Genomic DNA, 22,590 nt, shown 5'->3' with positions numbered 1-22,590 from the left:
TTGAGGAAAGCCTGGTGGCCACGTTATTTATTTATTTATTTTTAATGCCTCTGAGTGAGACAACATTTGAGACATCGAGTTTTCCAGTTTTGATTTTTTAGAGAAAGCTTTCCCATAAAATAGAAACTTGGCAATAAAAATCAATGTATACCCATCAATATAATCATTGGAGTCAAAGGAGATTTTTTTTTTTCGTGTTGACTTTTGGAACAATCTGAAAAGAAATCTGCTTAGGAAAAAGGCAAGGACATCATATTCTAGTGAACAGAGAATGGACTAGACTGGTGCTCCCCAAACCTCAGTGCATATATGCACCACCTGGGGATCTTTTCAAAGGACAGATTCTAATTCGGGATGTCGGCAGTGGGTCTGCCACCCTACATATCTAATGAACTCCCAGATACTGCTGCTGCCTGTGAATCACGCTGTGAGCAGTGAGGACCCAGGCGACTGCTGACAGTCTCCTCTAAATCTGGTGTCCTTACACAATAGAAAGCAAAGTGAAGGTTCATATTGAGCCTTAAATTAGAAAGCTGGAAGGGTACTTAAGGGGAATCCTGATTTATTCCCCATCACATGATGTTCTATAGTATCACAGAGAAACTATTCCAGATGGCTGAAGAAGTATGTGTTTCCTAACAGTCTCCTTTGAAGATAGCCTGCAACATTGCTTAGTAGTTAATTCAGTTTCTAATGACCTCAAAAATATTTAGCAAAAGTTTCCTTTGCTGTATCATGAGTTAATTCTTTATGTACAGATTTCCATTTAGACAGAAAATTCCTCTAAATGATACCCCTTTGTAAGCTAAAAAACTATTCATTAATACATAACCTCTCAGTTTCCATTCTTTACACTAAGCTATCTCAGATGGTTTAGACTTTTCTCAATGGGACATTTTCTAAGCCTTTAATCATCTGGGTAATCTTACCCAAGTGATGTCATTCCCCTTAGAGAGTAATTTATTCTACCCTCAGTTAAATAACATCCATGCTTTTTGTTTTCATTCTTTCAATCCCTAAAGGCCTACTTCTTTTCAAGAATTTCTATATCATCACCATAAAGGATCATCATCATCTCTTTAAGATCTTATGGTGAGTAACCTCCAAAATCTCAGTCTTATTAGATCATTCACTTGCAACACAATTGAACTGAACACAAGGAAGAGATCATAATTAGTATACAAACTGTCACCGTGTCATAGCTCTGATGTTTATGCATTTTGGTGTTTTGCCCCTGATAATCTAATTGTTTTCTAAGTAGTTCCTAAACTACTGACATAAGACACATAGATTCAGCTAAAGCATACATTGGGAAAAAACCCAATAATTTCTTATATTTAGCTTTGTATTACACACAAAAGCTTTAGTATTCATTAGGCAAGTTAACATTATTGAGTAAAAGCTTCCTTCTTTTTAAAGCAGGGATGATAATACCTACCTCATAGAGATTCACACAGATTAAATTAGATTATATTTATATCACATATACATGGATTATGTTAAATTAGATGTTGCATATATAGCGATTATACATAAAAATGCCTAGTACACATTGGTCACTCAATAAACAATTATTTCATTTTTCTCCAAGTAATGAAACTTACCAATCGGACTATCACTAGTACTTAGAATGGCATTTTTTACATAGCAAGCAGTTGATAAATCTGTTGAATGAATGTATCAAAATATAGGTATAATCAGGCTGAGAATCTGAACAAAGAAAAATCATTTGAGTTGGTTAAGTCCCACTTTCATTATATTGATAAATTCACATCAATTCCTCAGACTTAGCTTTTAAAAGTTTCATTCTCAGGGTTAAGCAACGTAACAAAAACCAGATACCAGATTTACATAAGACTAGTGTCTATTTAGGTCATTCAAATCATTTTGGTATAAATGGCCATAGAAAAAGGGCGAATTTTTTAGAGGAAAGATATATAAATGAATTACAGTACGTAAGGATTATATTGATTTGCTGGGAGCCTTTATTTACCTATAGGGACTGTGTCAAAACATATTAAATATCACAGTTAACTGATACTTTAGGCTGGAGACTCATAAAGAAGGTGATAATGAGCAAACTTGAACTCTCATTGCCGTATAGACCTGTATCTCTAAAAGAAAGGCTGTATATTGGCATAGCCACTGTTTGATTAGTGGGGTACATTTTGATGTCTTAGGTTACTTAAAGCTGTATTTTCTCAATTACATGAATGAAAATTAAATTATATATCATATATATACTAAATAACACAGCATTTTATTAAAGCCTTTGTCACAGTGTCTAATAAATTTTAACTGTTTTTCACAGACACTCATTATTTATGTAGGTATTGTTTTTTTTTTTTTTTTTTTTCTTTTGAGACAGAATAATCTCACTCCCTCGCCCAGGCTGGAGTGTAGTGGCACGATCTTGGCTCACTATAACCTCTGTCTCCCAGGTTCAAGAAATTCTTCTGTCTTAGCCTCCTGAGTAGCTGGGACTACAAGTGCCTGCCGCCACGCCTGGTTAATTTTTGTATTTTTAGTAGAGATGGAATTACACCTTGTTGTTCAAGCTGGTCTCGAACTCCTAACCTCAGGTGATCCAGCCGCCTCAGCCTCCCAAAGTGTTGGGATTACAGGCGTGAACCACCATACAGGCCAATATAGGTATCCTTTTTTCCTTTTTTAAAGGATAAATCCTATTTATCCTTTTTTAAAAAAAAGAAATTAGAACTCTTGAACGCTACATCTGGAATGATTTGATACATCCAATTATGCTTATATCTTAAAGTCTTAAAAAATTGATTATATCTGTGGCTTCAAATTAAGTGATGATTTATGACATTTATTTTCATGTGATAATGTTATTTCTAGATTTTAATAAAAAGCCTAAATGATTACATGATTATACATTAACATTTGTAGTTATAATTAACAAAAAATATTTTCCATTTTAAAGGAGCATAACTTCATTATTAATCAAGTAACCTTAGTGATGACAAGCATCTATTATTAAAACTACTAAAACAAAATTTAAGGCAACACACGACAATGTAGAAATCAAAAACAAAATTTATTGCAAAATTCAAACAGATTTAAGATTTTAAAGCAAATTTGGGGCTGGGTGCTGTGGCTCAAGGCTGTAATCCCAGCACTTTGGGAGGCCAGGGTAGATAGATGGCTTTAGGTCAGAAGTTTAAGACCAGTCTGGCCAACATGGTGAAACCCCACTTCTCCTGAAAATGCAAAAATTAGTTGAGCATGCCTGCAATCCCAGCCACTTGGGAGGCTAAGGCAGGAGAATCCTTTGAACCCAGGAAGCAGAGGTTGCAGTGAGCCAAAATCGCACCACTGCACTCCAGCCTGGGCTACAAAGTGAGACTCTGTCTTAAAAAAAAGAAAAAAGAAAATTAGGGAAAGTCTTTGTCTTAAGTTTGGCATTAGCAAATCTCTTGGTAAATTCTTTTAATTAATGTTTCAAAACTGAACCTACACATGGTTTAAAGGAAAGTTAAAGTAAGTAGTTACATGTTAGGAAAAATAACCAAGTCCTCCAGTCAATGCTTTTCCCCAAATTCCCACTCACCAGAAACACTTCAAACGTGGTGGCTCACGCCTGTTATCCAAGCACTTTGGAGGTCAAGGCGGGTGGATCACCTGAGGTCGGGAGTTCAAGACCAGCCTGACCAACATGGTGAAACCCCGTCTTCAAAAAAAAAAAAAAAAAATCCTTAGTGTTTGTTCTTTTGCTATTTATCTTCATGTCTTTAGTAATTAGCATAACATACTATAGATGAGCCTTGAACAACACTGTTTTGGACTATCTGGGTCCACTTAATACTTTTTTCTTTCTTTTTTTCTTTTTTTGAGACAGAGTCTCACTCTGTCACCCAAGTTGGAGTGCAGTGGTGGGGACCTCAGTTCATTACAACCTCCGTCTCCTGGGTTCAGGTGATTCTCCTGACTCAGCCTCCCCTGTAGCTGGGACTATAGGCTGGGATCACCACACCCAGCTAATTTTTTTATTTTTAGTAGAGATGCGGTTTCACCATGTTGGCCAGGCTGGTCTCAAACTCCTGACTTCAGGTGAACCACCCACCTTGGCCTCCCAAAGCACTGGTATTACAGGTGTGGGCCACTGCACCAGGCCAAGGGTCCACTTATACTTAGTTCCATACACTTCAAGCATGCACCTTCTTCATCCCCCTTCATCCTAATAGGGTAATGTCCTAATTTTTGCTAGTCAGTACCTATTATTTACATTATGACTGTGCAAATGTTATGTATAGTTGAACCATGGAGTATAATTACCCTTACACTCTTATACAGGTATATTTTTTATATCTTGGTGTTATTTTGTTCTTTATTTTTCCTGAATAATCTTTAAAAAAATTTGCTTAGATTTCTAAACACAACACTTACACCCAAATTCTTCTCCAGTGAAAAATCTCTCTCAATCTGTTCAAACTTCTTAGGTATTAAATCAGTATCATCTGTTTAAAGAAAACTCTCTGAAAGCCTTTTGATTAACTTCTTGTACTGGTTGCCTTCTAGATTTGGTATATATTAAAAAGTACTCATCTTGAAACTTCAGTTGCTCCTTTTTCTGGGGACTGCATTTGTCCATGTCTTATGTTACATCACTTGTTTTCTGGACCTCATGTACTAGTTGTTTGGGGTTTCTGCACTTGTTTTGCAGGACACATATAGCCCTAATTTCAATAACTTTTTGTAAGGTAAATTTTTAAGACCTTCTTTGGCACAAGAATTTGTTCTAACTTTATGGTTAATTAAGAGTTCACTGTACACAGACCCCTAAATCAAAAATCGTATTTCCTCAAAATTTTGAAAGTATTGTTCATTTACTTTCTACTGGCCAGCATTGGGTTGAGAGGTCTAAAGCCAGTGTGCTGCTTCTTTCTTCTATGACATCTAATTTTTTTTTTCTGTCTGTAATTCATTTGGCTCCTCATTTATCCACCATATGTTTGAAATTTTATAGTAATACTCCTTGGCATAGCAGTAATCTATCTTTAGGTCACTGCCTAGGCTCACTCTATCTGGAAACTTATAGTATTGAATTCTGAGGAATTGCCTTAGATAACTTATTTAATGATTGTCTACATTTCATTGTCTCTATTCTATCTTTTGGAGTTCCTGTTATTTAGCTATTGGAACTTAACACTAGTCATCTAACTTTATCTCATTCACTTTTTATCATTTTTCTTCATTTTCTAGGAGATTCTTCATTTGGTCTCTCTCATTTTTTGAGGTTTCATTTCTGCTACTTTAACCTCTGCATGTTTTCTTGTCCTTTGAATTATTCTTAAAATATAGCCTTTCATTCCAATTCTACAATTGTAATACCTTAGCTTACATCTATAACAGTGTTAATAATATTCATTGGTTTTAGTTTCACTCTCCCTGTATATTTTCTGTTTCCTTCATATTGTCCTAGTCAGTTTATTTTGATTTCTGCCATTTATATCAGATATTGTCCTTAAGTGTTTGGTGATCCTTTACACTCTGTTCCTATTAAAGAGGAGGGCACTAAGAGGCTGATAGAAATTTTGCTTTCGTGGTAAAAGCTCATGGACTGTGGGTTTTACTGTAGGGTGCTATGAGTAAGCTATTTTGTTAGACAGATACCAGTGTCAGAAACATTAACTTAATTTCCTCCTTTTGTATGAAACCTTGCCCCCTGCTGTGTCTGATGTTTCCCAGCTCAGAGAGCCTATGTTTCACTTATTCAGAAAATAAACCTCTCATCCACAGCTCTCATGGAGGAAGAGAACCTTGGAGTTTCCTGTATTTTACATACTCTTTCAACTCGCCCTCTTTTTTTGTTTTAAGCTCTACTTCACCTCCTACATCCAGATTACTTGGCATCACCAATGCCTGAGAAAACGAAGGATTCTATGGAGTAAATCAAGTTGTTGTTTTCTCTTTTCTCACTCTCAGTTTAGGATTTCACTTTTTCAGGTTGGCTGCAGTCGATTGCTTTATCCATCTGCATTTTATTTTTAACCATGTGATGCTTTTGCCTCTTCTCTTTTTTCTTTGTCTTTGTAGGTTTATGTTTTCAAAGTGGAAGGTTAGGAAGGACTGAAAGGAAATGCTTATGTTCAACCTACCACCTTTAGTTGGATGTCTCTATAAATGGTTGGTAACTATATATTAAAGTGAGATTTTATTAAACTTTCCCTATTCTACAGTCAAGAAGATACAATTCTTTTTTGTTTTTATTTTTGTTGTATTGTAATTGAACATTTTCTGGGTTATACTCTTAGGTGGAAACAAAAATCCATGCTAATGGTTACTGTACTGCCCAATACAGTTTTCATATTGCACAAGCTTTCTGAATTTTCACTCAATAAATGGTTACAAATACCTCTTGAGATTCAGAGCTCTCCTAAACCTAGACTTTCTATTACAAAACTAATCACAAGGAAATTTGGTTGGTTCTTCCTAGGCACAGTGATGAAACTTAGTTGGTTTTTAAGTATCAAGAACTACCTAGTATGGAATACTCCTTGCTTCATAAAGTTAGAACAACTCTAGTCAATCAGCAATATTCCAACTGCTTAGAGAAGATCATGAGACAGATCCTTATTTAAGAAGAAAAGTACTCTGACAAATGTTTTCACTGTGTCAAGTTGGTCTCTCTGAATGGCTTCCTTGGGCCCCTGCATGTTTGAGGAGTGAATATGAGGAGATCTTATTTTCTCTTGATGTGTCACTGTTTAGAACTTTCCAGTGGCATCAGGTCCTATTATAGTTTGCTGAAAGGTCAACAGGTAAACATCAGGAAAAAAAAGAAAAACCGAATTGACTTCCCGTTGTACTGCAATTCATGAAGCATCTTGAAGCCAAATGATTTCCAGGCTTATACTACAGGTTTTGGGGTGGGGTTATTTTTTCTTCCAGTTCTATTTAGCACTGCTTGTTTTCCTCCTGATCCATATTCTACATGTAACTATTAAGTCTACCAACATCTCAAGTGTGGTTTCACAGATCCGTCAAAATTTACAGTAAATTAGAAAGGTAATGTTTCCAAGAAGATTTTAAATTACTGGTAGTAAAACGATAACCACAACCCAGATTGTCTCTGGAGAGGCTGAGGTTTGCTTTTCCTGAAATGGTCAATTTTAGATTGCAATTGAGGCAGCTTCCTGAGTGATGAGTGAGTCAAGGAGAAAGAGTTTAACAAGCCCTTATGTTTCAAGTTCTGTAATCTCACCCTCCTGGTATAGATCCATCATGTTTTCTGCAGTTATTTTTATGTCTTCTTTTCCCTAAGCACTATAATATACAAAAACCACACAAACACTTGTAGTGTTTGTTTTGTTGTTGATGTTGTTATTTACAATTAAGTATCGTTAAAGTAAACCTGCTGTCTTGTAAAGGTAATGTGAGAAAATATTCAATGTATCAATTTTAGAGGTTTAATGAGCTCAGTGTTAAAGATGTAAAGGACCTTACTTTCCATTACCTTTAAAAACTAAACTATTCTTCCATTTTCAATATATCCAAAGTAAGGTCACACACTGCCTTCAGTTAAAAAGGCAGCATGCTTTAAGTGGATGTCAATGATTGGCTAATTTACAGAGAGGCTGAGAGAAGAAAGAAAACAAGGTTGGGGTAAGGGCTGTAGTCCAAATTTGCCAGTTTCCCAGGTGAGTGCTCTATTTGAATTAAAATATTGGTTTTGCAAGCTCAAGTTAACAGAGACTTCTTTCCCCACAATCCCACACAGTATATAAAGAACAAACCTCAAAGCAATTCAGTGGGCACATATTTGGTAGCTGAAGCACTCTATCTTGCAAGGCACATTAAAAGAGAAATAAAATCCTTACTGCATTCAGACAAGGCTCCTTCCCAGCTGAATATAATGTGACCACAACGTGGAGTACAGAAACTAGTTACAGCTGAACTTCAAAAGGCTGGACTGTTAGGTCAGCACACACTCATTTAACTAATCGGTCTCCACGATTTGTGAAACTGGATTGACTCCAATAAACTACAAGGCTGAGCATCAAATTGATGTGAAATGCCTCTTGAAATTTAGCTGTACTTCACCAAATTTTGCAGTTAAACTAATAAAAGAGGATGTAACCTTTAGTTTTTCTTATAATAAAACTTATGAACTTTCAAATTTCAGTATGGGGGAAAATGCACATCAAGAAGTTTTCCATTGCCTTCTCATAAATACTATTGCCCTATAACAATTTTTATGTACACAATTATGCATAAGGTTACTAAACATTTGATGCAAGATTTTTGCCTTAGTGGATATCCAAAACATTGATCAAAATTTCTCCATACTCATTCTAAAAGAAAAAACTTCAGACATAAATTGTGAGAATTTTAGCTTAATTAGATGCATATGTCTAAATCCTAGGAATATTGTCAGGTTTTAATTTACAAAATCAATACATTTACAAGCACAAAATGCAAATCAGGCTTGCTTTAATATTGGAGTAGCCTAGAACACTTTGGTTGAGTAGATAAAATTTTTTTCCAAATATTTCCAGACCACCAGTTGTTTCACATATGCCCATTGGGTGGGAGGTAGGAATATAACACTGACCTAGATATGGTTTCCAGTTTCTCAATGAGCACATTGTAAGGAGGCAAAGGATTGGTCCAAACAGGAAGCTGCTCTCAGTTTTTCTAGGGCCAGTGTCTGGTAAAGCACATGAATAACACATACTTTTTTTCTCTCTCTCACTCCTGAAAGTAGATACAGTCAGCTGAGATCAGCATCGAAGAAAAACTCAGTCAGGACCTTTAAACCCATGAGAATGAGAAATAATCATGTACAAATTATTTCCTCAAATGATCTAGTAATGCTTTATGAGACCAGTGATGTACAGCATTAACCTTCAAGGAACTCAAGGCAGAGCACAGAAGAATGCTGAAAAGGTCAGACCTTTCACCATAATTACTACCAAAAATTCAGAGGATACTTTCAGTGTTAAAATTTCTCGAGTATTCACACTTAAAAAACAATGAACAGCATTAAAGAGGGAAATGACTTTCTCCTCTTTTTAGTTAATTGGGCAAAGCTAGTTGTGCTTGTTAGCAAACAAACAGATTACACTCATTGCATTATTTTTCTGCCATGAATTTTAAGTACAACTGTGGCAAGAGACGTTTTACTTGGTTTGAGTATTCTAAGAGCCTATGCATTTATCTGAAGGCACGAAAACAGAAATCTAAGAGAAAAGCTTTGGAAACCACTCAGATTTTCTATCCAGATACGTATTCATTCCACAGTGTTTGGAGCCATGTGGCTTGAGGTGATTTTGTTTTAATGAACTTGTCCCATTTCTCATTTAGAGACCTCTCATCTTACAAGACTCCATGATATCACCTTGAATTCTCTTCCACCTCTTTGTCTAGTGCTCTCAGGAAACTGGACTTGCTTCTGCAGAGTGCTGTAAAACTGTGTCCAAGGTTTAATATCAGATTGCATTTTCCACACACCCAAGACACAAGCAGTGGGAATGTAATTTATATCGCTAATATCCAAGGAATGGCAGAGAGTAAATCTGCTCAATTTCTTGGATCCTTGTGGACCATAGTATATTTTAAAGCAGGAGAAGCTTAGACCAGGATTACATAGTTATCATGACTTGTGAGGCTATTTGGGTTTTTCCAGTGGTAGGAAGGACAAGTAGGGGGAAAACATGTATTTTGATTTCAATTTAAAGAACAACTAGACTTCACATGAAGAAAAAGGCTTTCTATTCCTGTAGCTCTGTCCTGTGAACTTTCCTGGTTACCAGAATTACTGGAATTGCCCAAAAAATCTTTTATTCAGTCATTCTTCTGAATAACATTTACGAACCGTTTTCTCTGTCCATGGCATGCTACACAATGCTACAATAAATAAATAGGTATATATTTATGTATGCATGAACATATGTACATATTTCTTTATTGGAAGGTAAATACTACATATATACATATACTTCTATGCAAATAATATACAATCCACTGGAGGTGGGTATCTACCTATACACTCTCTATCATACAAGTGAAGATAAAACCAAACCAGACCAAATCAAAATGGTATCTTAAAAATATGAGGAAAGCCTGGGGCATGGGTAGAAAAATTTCACTGAGGGCATTCAGAGGGGCTTTCTAAAGGAGATAGATGAAATTTTGGCTGAAAAGAATTTTGAAAGGTAGGTGAGGGTAAAAGATGTTAAGCAGCTAACACCCTGCAATTAAATGTAACAGCCACACTTCCCCCAGGAGAATTCTTCTGTACTTCCCTCAAAATGATCATCAACTAGACCACCAGGCTCATGAAATACTGCCGTGGCTGTCATCTCTAAAAACATTACTGCTCACATATGCAAAGGTAAGAAACCAGAATTACAGTACTTGCTATTTATAAAATATAAGAGCAATTCTTATCATATTGGTGCTATAAAAAGAAAAATTTAATATTTGTAATGTTTATATAGAGATTTATCACTGAGACGGTCCTCTCATATACATTATTTCCTGGTATAATCTAATATTTGCTAGGAATCTTCCTCATGTTCAATACTTTTTAGAACTATAATAAATAATCCAATTCAATTTTAAAAATAATAATGTTTTCCTCCAAATTCTAATAATGCTGTGATACAATCTGTCCCCAGTTGTGGTTACATGTAGTAATTTCCCTTCCTTTTCAATTTCTTTGTCAAGTTCTTTTCTTTGTCCCATTAATTTTTTTTTATATGTAGTCTTTTGGTTCAAAGGGATCACAGGAGGTTGGTTGGGTTCTTTAGAATTCATAGTTTCATGATATCTTTTCAATTTATTTAATGTTCTAGATATTAGTCTTGTGAAATATTATATAAAACAACTAATGGATGTCATTGCTGACTGGGTCAGGTGTTTCATTTTCACATTTATACTTAGCTGTAATAAATCTTATGTGGGTCTGTCTATTTTGCTTTCTTGGTGGTGGGGGGCAAGGCAGATATGAGGGAGGCAGTGTTGCACATACATATTAAAGGTATCTCTAATAGCAACGCTCTTCTCTAAAGTAAATTTCTTTCCAAGCAGATGGGCCCTTCTTTTGAAATAAATATTTAATTGCCATAAGCATTTGCATTTATAATTTTGGGGCAGATTTAATAGTGATAATATCTGGATTTGACTATCAGTCTTTTGCAAGTATAGGTAGAAAATATTCATAAATCCAATGTAATAAAAGCTGTATATTTTTTCTTAATGATTAATGTATAAGCACATGATTCCTCAGCTTCCCCTTCCCAGGAGTACCCCAATTGTTTCATAAGGAGTTATTCATCTCTCAATTTCTATATGCTCTTGGGGGTTGGGTGTTAGCCAGACTAACCTTCAATTATGGCTTCACAGTCTTGATAATTATACCCAGAGTATGAATTGACCTGAACATAAATTAGACTGAGGCTCAGAATGAAGGGTGTGTGATATAAGGACATAGAAGGAGAGGGTGGTCAAATCACTGTCGTGGCAGTGGTACTGATGATGGTGGTGGTGGCAGTGTCAATGATGGTGGTCATGACTTCATCTCACCATTCACACCTGCAGTGGTTCTGTTTGGATAACCACAGCACTTAGCTGTGGTTCTATTTGAATAACCACCCTGTTTCCTGTCGATTTTAAAATTCTGGTTTCTTGGTCTTTTAATAATTCTGTGGGTCCTCATATATTTCCTGTATGTCCCTTTAAATTTTGATTTTTTTAGGCCGGGTGCGGTGGCTCAAGCCTGTAATCCCAGCACTTTGGGAGGCCGAGGCGGGTGGATCACGAGGTCGAGAGATCGAGACCATCCTGGTCAACAAGGTGAAACCCCGTCTCTACTAAAAATACAAAAAGTTAGCTGGGCATGGTGGTGCGTGCCTGTAAACCCAGCTACTCAGGAGGCTGAGGCAGGAGAATTGCCTGAGCCCAGGAGGAGGAGGTTGCAGTGAGCCGAGATCACGCCATTGCACTCCAGCCTGGGTAACAAGAGCGAAACTCCGTCTCAAAAAAAAAAAAAAAATTTATTTTTTTACTTAAATAACCAAGGATAGTTTGGGTGGTTTCCAACGAAAAATCCAGATAGATATGGAGAGTATCACTCTGAGAGCAGATCCATAGGAAATAGGATTGATATCAAGGTCTTGCTGAGTGGTTAGAAGAATTAAAACTACACCCTTGTAGGAAGCACAATATAAAACACAATTCACTTTTAATGATTTGATTTAAAATAAGAAGGCCCTCAAAGTGAGTGTGGAATACGTAATAGTTTTATGCTTGTTATTTTCCTTGTTTATATAACTATGCTGTAGCATATGCTAGAACTCCTTATTTTTAGGAAATATACACTGAAATATTTAAAAGCAAAATGGCATCATGACTGCAACTTATTCTTAAAGAGTTTAAAAAACAAGAATAGACAGATAACAGAGTAAGAAAGAGAGAGAACACAAATGTATTAAAATAAACATTTGAAGACATGGGTGATGGGTATCAACATCTAAGATTTCTTTACACGATTCTTGCAACTTTTCCGTAAGTTTGTCAAAAAAAAAAAAAACCACCAAAAAACTAAACCTTAAAGTTATGGGCTTTACAGATTAATCTAATATACCCTTCCTTTCTCTCACAACTGAGGAAACATACTTGAGAAATTAAGCAAGTTGCTCAATATCATATTGCTTGACAATGATAGTCTCTCTCCAATAAAGATGTAAAAACAAATGTAGAGACCATGGTGTAGATGGTCTCATTAAGGTTTCAGCTGAAAAGATAAGAGGGGTCAGATCCATTCCATAATAGAAAGGTAGGAAACGTTGGATTGAGGAAGGATCCATTATAGAGAGACAGAACCTTGAGAGTTTTACAAAAAGAGTTGGAAGATGGGGTAGGGCTGCGAGTATCATAGAGAGGAGTACAGCTCAGAAGGATAGCAATGTGTACAGTATTTTTAAGGTAGAAGTTACCTGTCTTTGCAAACGGGCTCATTGGTGGCCCCGTATCCTGGATGGAAGGAAGGTGCAGATGCCTATGTCACATTTACAGACATGAGGGCTCACAGTAGAGCTATTTAGTCTTAGACAACCTACTTTGCTTCTCTGATCTCAGTTTTCTCATCAACAAAATAGGTATAACAAGACCTCATGGGTTTTAGGGAAGATGAAATTAGTCATTATAGGCAAAGTGCTTAAACAATGCCTGGTACATAATAAGTGTACAGTACCTATTAGCTATTTGCTCTGGGGGTAGGGTTAGATATATATCCCTGTCTTGTTTCTTCTATGCAGGTTTATTTAAAGTATATACTTGTATCACTCTATGTATATGAAGAAGAGTAAGCACCGAAAATTCTGATTAAGCCAAAAAGTTCCGGAAAAGGTCTGCACTATAACCTGACTTGTAAGAATTGATCTGTTCTAATGGAAACACACAATGATCAGTGTATTCCAAGAAGATAACTTGACCAAAAAGATTCAGGAAGAAAATTGAATATGCACAGCTTAATCTCTTATCTACTGGGATACAGTTTTTCTGAATGACCTTATTAATTATAAAATGATGGTAATCAGACATTTTGAAATAAAATAATATGGAAGAGCCTATGTTTCAACCAAGTTCTAGGTTCTGAGTATTTACTGGTGAGAAAGAACACCTACATACCACTTACATTCTATTTAGAGAGGCAGATTACAATAAGCAAAATTGAAATATGGTTATAATAGTGTACCAGCATGTCATATAGAAATAAATTCTATTAGAAATGAAATAAAAGGATAAAAGAAACAAAGATGACAGAAGTATGGTTTTGTTCTTCTGCTGGAAGAATATTCCGGTGAGAAGAAACAGAAAGTGGGGATAACCCTGGTCTATTTTCCAAAGACATGAAAACCTTATGTTTACCAGGTGATAAGGAAGGAAAGGATCTAGAACAACAAGCTGGATAGATAGGCAGAGGTCAGATAACATAAATCCTTGCAGGGTCTGCTGAGGCATTTGGCTTGTAGTTTATTGAGCACTAGAGAAACAGGACATGGTTTGTGTTTAGATCACTATGGATGGCATATGGGGAGGTGAGGTGGAAAGCAGGCCATATTGAAGATTATGTAATGGTGGCTCAGATGAGGTGGCACAGGCAGTGGTAAAAGGGATTAGAACCTAGAAATACTTCAAAGGTACAGCTGATGGACTGTATTAGGAGTATGAATAAAATAATGAAGTAAAAAAAAAATCTTAGATCTTTAACCTGAGCAAATAGTTGAACAATTAAGCCCTTTTCTGAGTTAAGAAACACTGGGGGGGAAAAAGGAAGGTTTGATGACGGAAATCAAGACTTCTATTCTAGTTATGTATAATTTGATATGCCTCCTAAACATTCAAGTGAGAATTATGAAGAATAGCTAGGATAGGAAAGTCTAGAAAGCACAGATGCAGTCAGGACTTCGTTGAAGAAGAGGGGTCTCTGTGTTCTCTAATGCTTCCAAGAAATTGAAAAGATAGTAACCAAAACATTGATCACTGGAATCAGAAAAATTAACATTCTGTTTGGAATAATAAAAATCCTGATTGATGGAGTAATGGGGACAAAAACCTGATTGGAGTGGCTTACAAAACAATGGGAACTAAAAAAAGTAGTGACAGTGTATACAGATATCTCCTCCCAGTAATTCTGATAAAAGAGGAGCAGAGTCATGGGACAGCACCTGAAAAAGAACTTGATGCATGAATTTTTAAAGATGTGCGATATTATGACATGTTCGTAACTTGATGAAAATACCCACTATAGAGAAAAAAATAATGATTTAGGCAAAAGACAGTAAAAGTGAAAGCAAAGTCTTTGAGAAAAAGAGAGAAGATAGGATCTGGCTCTTAGCAGCAGGACAATTCGTCCATTTTAACATAAAGAGTAAATATTCACACAATATGATATTATGCAGTAGTGAATATGTACAAAATCACTCTCTTGGATGAATTTCACAAAATGTTAAGCAAAAGAAGCAAGCAGCAGAAAAATACACATGGTATAATCATTCAAATCAAGGAAAGCAATACATTGTAAGAATATTATCATAAGTAAAAAATCTATTTTATGAAAGCAAGAAACTGGTAACACAAAATACAGGATAATGGTGATAGGATTAGGGTAGAGCATAAAAGTAGATTCAGTTTTACTAGTCAAGTCTCATAAAGTGAAAGTGGAATCATAAGTCTTTATGCTTTGTTTCATAACTTAGATATCTTATATAGAATAATACAGAATGCTTTAAAAGTATTCCACTAGGATTTCTAAGCGGGTAGCCTTAGGGGCATTGTAAGTGACTCAGTAACATATAGGCAGTGTCTTCATAACCTTCCCGAAGAAGTAGATCCATGAGAATTCTAGGCTTGGATTAATCACTTAAACCCACAGACTCCCCATCCATGCTGGAAAATGTTTCAGTACATTTAGCTTTACTGATACCTGATCAATCCTACTATGAGCCTTATATCCTTACCAGATCATATTTGTCTGGAAAGATGATTTATTTGCTAGTTTTTTCACATACAGCCAGACATCCTCCCTAGTAAAAAGTCTAAGACAATATCATAGTAAATACTAATGACACTTTCTTCCCACTTTAAAGCTTTTGCTCTTATCAGAACTTACATATCCTGGCCAAGATTCAATAACATGAAACGGAGTCTGCTTGTATGAAATAAGGCAATGAATGTTCCTCCTCACTTCTCTGCCTCCATCTCCAGAACTTACACATCCTATCTCTATGTTCATCAAATTTTAAAGACTTAGCAGAACAAGCTGCCTCTTACAAAGTTTCACTGTCCTTTATTTCTTTCCTTCCATTTGGTGTAGCAATCACTACCTTACATATGTTATATCCCTTGCCTCTTTTTTCCTCTTTTATCCTGATCTAGAAAAAATAACCCTGTTCATCCAACTGTTGTTCTACTCCATAGCTATAGCTAACTGTAACTAGGGAAAATGGTACAAATAAGCACTACCTGATTGTCCTGGTCATTTTACTCTATTTATTTCTAAGAACATTTCATGCTTTATTTTGTATATTTAAATATTTTACTTTACTAAGAGAAGAAATCAAAAGAATCTGCTTCCAACCATTAAATTTCCCCATCTGCTTCTTTTATTCCTGGGTTTTGCTAGTTCACTTTATATCTGTTATTGTCTAGCTATTTCTTCCCTGAGTTTGTACATTTCACTTTCCTAGAGATACACTGACAGAAAATGGTTTAATCACATTTTCCATAGGTTCCTTGGCAATATTTCTTCTAGTAATGCCCTTTCATAAAGATGGCCTTTACTGCTTTTTTCCATTTTATTTATATAAATGTTTATTTTTGCCTTACAGTATTTTTTTTTCTTGACACTACCAATAGCTTTTTCCTACTTGTCATTGAATGAGTTAGATATTCATGTTAGGAGTGAGAAAAAGCTCCAGTTGCCTTTGATGCTTTACTGCTCTTTATTGTACAGACAGGTTGCTTCCTTCAAATATGGCTCCTTTATATGGTCATATGTATAGCCCTACTTTCTATGTATTTCTGTCTCAAACTATCCAGTAGGTTGTCTGCCTCTGAGCTGTAATCAAGCCACTTTAGGGAAAAAAATGGCTGGGGAAAGGTTTTCCTTGGTTGGTACTTTCAGAGATCTGCTGCCACAGGAATCTCACCATTCTCTCTATCACTTTCCTTCCCTTGTGTAGTTTCTACACAATTTCAACAGCATTTAAAATATTTTTTATCATATGAATTATATGTTTCCTACTTTTAAAGAAAATGTTTTGAAAGAATTTGTGTGTGGAATAATGGGGTTGGAGTTCTATATGTTGCTTCTGTATGATTTCTAGGAGGAATAAAAAGAAATATGCTAACATATTCATTTAAATTGTGTTGCTGTTATTTTTTACATCTTAATTGTAGGCTATCTTGTTAATTTGTAGCCATTCTTCTTTACTAATATAAGAATTAACACTATATACTTCTTTTCTTAACTTGCATCCTGTAAGTTTGAATAATATTTTTATTATCATTCAGTTAGAAATATCGAAAATGTTCCAAATTTTTGTTTCATGCGTTATTTATGGGTGTTTTTTTAACAATTTCAAAACACATTTTTGTTATTTTATTACTGATCTACAACTTAATTCCATAGTGATCATAGAACACAGTCTGGCAAATCCCTCCCCAACCTGAATAAAAAGAAAAACAAATAAACAGCTCCAATATTATATCCAGCAATACCCAGAACTTAAACATGAAAATAAGACAGTTTCTCAGGTCACATAAAAGTGAAAAATCTATGAGCAGAATGTAAGAGAGTCAGATTACAATATCCACGTCCAGACAACCCTTCCTTCAATCTGTCTGGCACCAAATGTGTGGGAAAAAATCCCCAAGTAACAGTTTCTACACTAGATAAAAAGTGAGATTGATGTAAACAACCAATTTCTCTAACATTCTTGGGGTTCCTGACAGGAGACTTGGCCCTGTCTCAACCCATGGGAAGCACTGGGATGCTTGAAAAGAAAAATATCCCAGAGGATAGCCAGAGCTAAAAGGCAGAGGTGTGACTATAATCCCCAATTCTGAAAATTGCTCTGTAACTCAGCAAAAAAAGACATCAAATCAGAGTGGCTATTAACACACCATGCTAGAGGAGGTTTGTCCCACAAGTCCCTTGGTATAACCCTTAGTCTGCCTTCCTATACTGCTGGAATATGCCCTTTGGGACCTCTCTATTCAGAAATAGTGGCACTCTGTTTACTAGAACCAAAGCAAATCTGGGCTTAAGGCATCATCTAATGTCAAAAAAGAGGCAGCAACCAAAGGGGGAAAAAAGAAAGAAACTCAACAGAAAAATTACAAAACGTCTTTAAGGAAGAATATCTAATAAAAACCAAAACAAGTCATATAAAGAAAACTGGTATAAGTAATCATTCAATGGAAACACACAGGCATATATCAAAAAAAAAAAAAAAAGCAGAAAACAAAGACCCATGACCTCCTCAAACTGACAAAGCACAAAACCAGTGACTAACCCTAACAATAGGGTGATATGTGAACTCTCCGACCAAGAATTCAAAACAGCAGTTTTAAGGAAACTCAGTTATTCACAAGGTAACATATAAAATCAATTCAGAAGTTTATGAGATAAATTTAACAAAGAAATAAAAATAATTTTTAAAAATCAAATATCTTTATACTGAGAAATACTTATGATGAACTGAAATGTTTATAAAAGGTTCTCAACAAAAAAATCAAACAGAGGAAAGAATCAGTGAGCTTGAAGACAGGCTATTTGAAAACACAGTCAAAAAATAAAAAGGAATAAAGGTCACCAACAAGATATGCAAAAAATTACCTCAAATGACCAAATATAATAATTATTGGTATTCAAGAGGTAGTTGAGAGAAACCTAGAGGTAGAAAAACCATCTCTTTGGTTTTGCCTCTTTTTTTTTTTTTTTTTTTTTTGAGATGGTGTTTCACTCTTATTACCCAGGCTGGAGTGCAATGGCGTGATCTCGGCTCACCGCAACATCCACCTCCTGTGTTCAAGCAATTCTCCTGCCTCAGCCTCCTGAGTAGCTGGGATTACAGGCATGTGCCACCATGCCCAGCTAATTTTTTTGTATTTTTAGTAGAGACGGGGTTTCACCACGTTGACCAGGATGGTCTCAATCTCTTGACCTTGTGATCCACCCGCCTTGGCCTCCCAAAGTGCTGGGATTACAGGGCCACTGTGCCCGGCCGGTTTTGCCTCTTATTCAAAGAAATAATAACAGAAAATTTTTGAAAACTTTACAAAGAGATAAATATCCAGATACAGGAAGGTTAGAAAACACCAAACAGATTTGACCCTAATAATACTACTCTAACATATAAACAAATCAAACATTCAAAGGTTCAGGTCAAAAAAGGACGGTATAAGCAGCAAGAAAAAATAAGTCAATAACATATAAAGGAACCCCAAATTGTCTGGCAATAGTCATTTCAATTGAATCCATTCAGGCCACAAGGGAATGAGACATTTTCAAAGTGTTGAAAGGGAAAAAATTGTCATTCAAGAATACTGTATCCAGCAAAGTTATTTTTCAAATATGAAGAAGAAATAGTCTTTTCTAGACAAATAAAAGCTGAAAGAATTCACCACCACCAGATTCATCTTGCAAGAAATGCTAAAGGGAGTTCTTGAATCTGAAAGAATAAAACAAAACACTAACGTGCAAAAGAAAACACCTAATAAAACAAAACACTAACGTGCAAAAGAAAACACCTGAAAATCTAAAACCCACTGATGAAATTAAGTATATGGACAAATCCAGAACACTCTAATATTGTATTTTGGTGTGCAATCCACTCATAACTGTAGTATAAAGCCCAAAAGACATATCTATCAAAACAATAATAGCAATAGCAAACCATTAACAGGCAATATAAATGTATGTAAACTGTGAAAAAATACAGTAAAAAGTACAGTAAAAATGTGAGATGAAGTTAAATTGTAGAGTTTTTTCATTTTTTTTCTTTGTTTCTATTCTTTTCCTTATGATCTAAGATAAGTTATCATCTCTTTAAAATAACTTGTTATATCTGTAAGATGTTTTCTGTAAGCCTTATAGTACCCACAATGCAAAACTCTATAATAGATTCACTAAAAATAGAAAGCCATGAATTAAAAGTTGCCATCAGTAAATATCATTTAACCACAAGGAAGACAGTACAAAGAAAGAAATACAAAAGCAAAAACAGAAAATAAGCAACAAAATGGCAGTAGTAAAGTCTTATTTATCAAAAGTATAAATGGACTCACTTCTCCAATTAAAAGGCATAGAGTACACATAGAGAAAATTTGACTTCCTCTTTTCCTAATTGAATACCTTTATTTCTTTTTCATGACTGATTGCTCTGGCCAGAACTTCTAATACTATGTTGAATATGCGGGGTGAGAGAGGGCGCACTTGTCTAGTGCCAGTTTGCAAAGGGAATGCTTCCAGTTTCTGCCCATTCATGGGTTTGTCATAAATAGCTTTTATAATTTTGAGATGTGTTACATTGATACATAGTTTATTGAGAGTTTTTAGCATAAAGGGCTGCTGAATTTTGTCAAAGGCCTTCTCTGCCTCTATTGAGATAATCATGTGGTTTTTGTCTTTGGTTCTGTTTATGTGGTGGATTATATTTACAGATTTGCATATGTTGAACTAGCTTTGCATCCTTGAGGTGAAGCCAACTTGATTGAAATGGATACGATTTTCGTATACTTTGAAGACTCCATTGTCTCAGCCGAAAATCTCCTTAAGATGATAAGCAACTTCAGCAAAGTCTCAGGATACAAATGTGCAAAAATCAGAAGCATTCCTATACAGCAATAACAGACAAACAGACAGCCAAATAATGAGAGAACTCCCATTCACAATTGTTACAAAGAGAATAAAATACCTAGGAATACAACTAATAGGGATGTGAAGGACCTCTTCAAAGAGAACTACAAACCACTGCTCAAGGAAATAAGAGAGGACATAAACAGATGGAAAAACATTCCATGCTCATGATTAGGAAGAATCAATATTGTGAAAACGGCTATACCGCCCAAAGTAATTTATAGATTCAATGCTATCTCCATCAAGCTACCATTGACCTTCTTCACAGAACTGGAAAGAAAACCACCTTAAACTTCATAAAGAACCAAAAAAGAGCCTGCATAGCCAAGGCAATCATAAGCAAAAAGAAAACAAAGCTGGAGGCATCACACTACCTGATTTCAAACTATACGACAAGGCTACAGTAATCAAAACAGCATAATACTGGTACCAAAACAGACATATAGACCATTGGAACAGAACAGAGGCCTTAGAAGTAATGCTGCACATCTACAACAAACTGATCTTTGACAAACCTGACAAAAACAGGCAATGGGGAAAAGATGCCCTATTTAATAAATGGTGTTGGGAAAACTGGCTAGCCATGTGCAGAAAGCAGAAATTGGACCCCTTCCTTACACCTTAAACAAAAATTAAATCCAGATGGATTAAAGACTTAAACATAAGACATAACACCATAAAAACCACAGAAGAAAACCTAGGCAATACCATTCACAACATAGGCATAGGCAAGAACTTCATGACTAAAACACCAAAAGCATTGGCAACAAAAGCCATAATAGACAAATGGGACCTAATTAAACTCTAGAGCTCCTGTACAGCAAAAGAAACAATCATTAGAGTGAACTGCCAACCAACAGAATGGGAAAAGATTTTTGCAATCTACCCATCTGACAAAGGGCTAATATCCAGAATCTACCAAGAACTTAAACAAATTTACAAGGGAAAAAAAAAAAAACCATCAAAAAGTGGGCAAAGGATATGAACAGACACTTGTCAAAAAAAGACATTTACGCAGCCAACAAACATGAATAAAAGCTCATCATCTCTGGTCATTAGAGAAATGTAAAGCAAAACCACATTGAGATACCATCTTACATCAGTTAGAATAATGATCATTAAAAAATCTGGAGACAACAGATGCTGGAGAGGATGTGGAGAAATAGAAACACTTTTACACTGTTGGTGGGAGTGTAAATTAGTTTAACCATTGTGGAAGACATTGTGGTGATTCCTCAAGGATCTAGAAATACAAATTCCATTTGACCCAGCAATCCCATTACTAGGTATATATCCATAGGATTATAAATCATTCTATTATAAAGACACATGTACATGTATATTTATTGTAGCACTGTTTACAACAGCAAATACCCGGAACCAACCCAAATGCCCATCAATGATAAGACTGTATAAAAAAAATGTGGCACATATACATCATGGAATACTATGCAGCTATAAAAAATGATGAGTTCATGTCTTTTGCAGGGAAACAGATGAAGCTGGAAACCATCATTCTCAGAAAACTGACACAAGAGCAGAAAACCAAACACCACATGTTCTCGGTCATAAGTGGGTGTTGAACAGTGAGAACACATGGACACAGGGAGGGGAACATCACACACCAGAGCCTGTTGGGGGGTGGGAAAGCTAGAGAAGGGATAGGAAGGGTTGGGGTTATTGGGGAGGGATAACATTAGGAGAAATACCTAATGTACGTGATGGGGGACGGATGCAGCAAACCACCATGGCATGTGTATACTTATATAACAATCCTGAATGATGTTCACATGTCCCCCAGAACTTAAAGTATAACAATAATAAAAAAGGCATAGAGTGGCTGAATGGATAAATAAACAAGACCGAACTATATGTTACCTACAGAAAATCCACTTCACCTATAAAAACTCAAATAGACTGAAAGTGAGGGGATGGGGAAAGATATTTCATGTAACAGGAAACTACAAATGAGTAGAAGTAGCTACATTTATATTAGAAAATATATACTAGAAATCACAATCTGAAAAAAGGAGACAAAGTCACTTTATAATGATAAAGGGGTCAATTCAGCAAGATGATATAACAATTATAAATTTCTATACAATTATAAATTTCTCCCAAATATATAAAACAAACAGCAATAGACCTAAACAGAGTGGTAAACTGCAATAGAATAATGATGGGGGACTCCAAAATAC

This window comes from Saimiri boliviensis, chromosome 2 (assembly GCF_048565385.1).
Source record: "Saimiri boliviensis isolate mSaiBol1 chromosome 2, mSaiBol1.pri, whole genome shotgun sequence".
In the NCBI taxonomy this organism is placed as follows: domain Eukaryota; kingdom Metazoa; phylum Chordata; class Mammalia; order Primates; family Cebidae; genus Saimiri; species Saimiri boliviensis.
This window is presented reverse-complemented; position numbering follows the sequence as displayed.